The sequence below is a fragment of the Lactuca serriola genome, chromosome 9, assembly GCF_051521515.1.
Source record: "Lactuca serriola cultivar US96UC23 chromosome 9, Lser_US96UC23_V15, whole genome shotgun sequence".
Lineage (NCBI taxonomy): Eukaryota > Viridiplantae > Streptophyta > Magnoliopsida > Asterales > Asteraceae > Lactuca > Lactuca serriola.
Window position 1 is genome coordinate 95,677,755 of NC_136416.1, and position 2,813 is coordinate 95,680,567.

Genomic DNA, 2,813 nt, shown 5'->3' on the forward strand with positions numbered 1-2,813 from the left:
TTTAAGACGTCCAACTCTTTAAGCTTAAGATACAACAATACACTAATATAATAATATTAAATGTTAAGTTGTCCAAGCTTAGAAGCTCAAAGTATAATCAAACAATGCATCCTAAGTTTTTTAACCTTTTGTATCCGATCCTATCTCTTCCCCTATATCGTTCGCTTTGTTATCTTTTCCCCCAATATCGGTCGGCTTCCTTATTTCTTGATAAATTTTGAATCAATCAACGCAGACCTTAAAATCCAATTCAAAATTCAAATAGTCCCCCAACTCCATTAATCTACTGATTAAGCATCCATAATCTTCGTAAACAACTGCTCCTCTTCTACACGCGCTATACCTTCCACATCTCTTCAAATCCAATGTCGCTCTCAAAGCACCTAATGTCAGCCGCATCTACACCCTAGATCCTTCTCCTCCATAACCATTCATCTCTTTCTTAAAAGATCCTCATCGCTTTTCCCCAAAACACACGACATCCATCCTCCACCACCACCTGTCACATGCGCCGACATCAACCTTTTCTTTGTTCCATGTTGCCTCTATTTGTTCCAGATTTATTCAAGGTATCAGTATGGTTTATTTTGGTGTATTTTTGTTTGATTTTTTTTTCAAATCGTTGAGTTTTCTTACATTTTGCAGATCGTTTGATTCATTCATGAATATGGTGTCTGTATTTTTGATCTCCCGTCGAAGAACATGGCCAATGAAAGTTTTTGGGTTGCCCTACACTCCAGTCTGCCACTGTGCCCCTTTTTCACTACGTCTATGTTCCTCTACTCTTCGGTGTTTGGCTCTCTCCTCCATCGGCACCAGCTTCACGATCGGGCAATCTTTAATGACATCTTAGCTCCTCTTTGCGCCTTTTTCTCATTATAGGATCGTAGATGAATCTATATCTTGGAACTCTTAAATTTTTGTTCTTCTGATTTTTTGGTTTCATTAGCTTCAATTGTTGAACTATCTACAGATAGTGAGAAAATCGGTATTTGTAGCTAATACAACAAAAGTAAAGCTACCAGTCCAAATGATCTACCGGACATGCACACAGATCGACCATCACTTCGATACCTTCTTCGCCCGCTCTCCCCATTTTCATTTCAAATTTTGAATAACTCTTTCATGTTCTCTCTAGAAACCCTAGCTATCACCGCCTCACCACAACCACTTATCTCCTTCTCTCTTTCCTAATCCGTAAGCCATCACCACAACCACCAGAAGCACCTCCTTCAACACGACGACCATGGTCATTCACCACGATCTTCCAACATCATCATCCTTCTGGAATTGCTCCCGACATTCACACCATCTTTTGCATCCAGAACAAACCACAAGGCAAAAGAACTGTATTTATGTGTGTGCGTTTGTGTGTGCGCGTTTATAGGTCCTGAAAAGGGAGGAAATTGAAATTCGAGACCCAGATAACGAATACATATTAAGATGATGCAGATTTGGTGTTCATTTGAGTAAAGTTCAAAACATTCCCCGTCCCCCTCAAAGATATATAGGTATTTGGTCAATTTTAAGTATATTTTTTTTGCTGGATTTCTTACAATTTAGGGTTTTTTTTTCATCTGAGTTTGAAGGGTTTTGTTGTAAATACAGGAGCCATTTCCATCGAAACAACACTTTCTTCTCGAATTTTAAAAAATCAAAAGGTAACATTTGGATTTTGTAATGCCACTTCTGTTGATTTTTGTTTTATGCTCTGTTGTGAATCCATTATCATCTTCTGTATATTTTAGGTATGCAAGAAAATGGGCCATCAAACGTTGGGGCTTCAAGGACCTACCTTTGTCGATAGCCCAGTGAAAGCATATTTCTTTGTAAAATTCACCTGCTATTCTCATTATCTATTCTGTTTAGTATATTTCAGTTAATTTTTGCTAGATATTTTTCTAGAAGTCATGTTTCTTATTTGTATGGTTTGTAGGTTGCAAGATCTGGACCTCAAAACAAGAGGTTAGTGTCATCTCTTGAAAATAGACAATTCAATATTATTTTTTTTTGAGAAATTCTTACTATTTGTTCTACCTTTTGTAATTTGGCTATGAAATTAATTTGGGCTTCTTATGATTTCACAAAAAATTTGTTCCGTTTTTTATTATGTTTTGGTTTTGGATTCATCTTACAAACATACAAGTTTTTTTTGTGAAACTTGTAGGATTTTTGAACACATGGTGTTGATTTGATGATTTGTTGGAGGAGAAAAACAAGGCTTCATCAAAGTATTTAAGTGAAGGTATACACTTATATTAGTATATGGTTTGCAGTTTGCACCATTTTCTAATTTCGTATTATATATGTGTCGTATCACACAACCATTTTTCTGGAGTTATTTTTGAAAGAGATTGGGGATCTCAATATGGCTTTATCAATGTATAAATCAAGCATAATTCGTGAATTTTTTTCTAATTTATCCACATAAGGGCAAATTCGTCCAGATCAGCCACTTTTCCATACTGAACCAATTCCTCCATTTATCTAATAGTGGTAAAATTTTGTAAGATTGTATTGAAACAAAAATGTTTAGATTTTCTATAACCAAGTTGGAATTTAGGCATTCTTCTTCATATAAGATGAATGTATTTTTTTTTATCAAATTTTAATTACTTGATTATATAATTAAAATTTTAATTTACATAATCAATTCATTACATTAGTCGTTGTCTTTCGTTTTCAATGATTGTTCTCGTATTTTGAATTATATACATGTCACATTTCCTTTGACAAAGTTTACATTTTTAATAGACGATGAAACTATCAATGATCATTTTAGGATGACATCAAAACCATTTAAGAACTATATT

General features: G+C 34.6%; 1 long non-coding RNA gene across 1 annotated transcript; it reads left to right on the top strand.

Annotated features, from left to right (window-relative positions):
- The first annotated feature begins 247 nt into the window (after positions 1-247).
- Positions 248-2,545, top strand: LOC145073726 (uncharacterized). Its single transcript, XR_013691519.1, has 6 exons — positions 248-569; positions 646-1,511; positions 1,609-1,661; positions 1,749-1,829; positions 1,937-1,965; positions 2,168-2,545. It is a non-coding gene; the product is annotated as an uncharacterized LOC145073726 (long non-coding RNA).
- Positions 2,546-2,813: the final 268 nt, after the last annotated feature.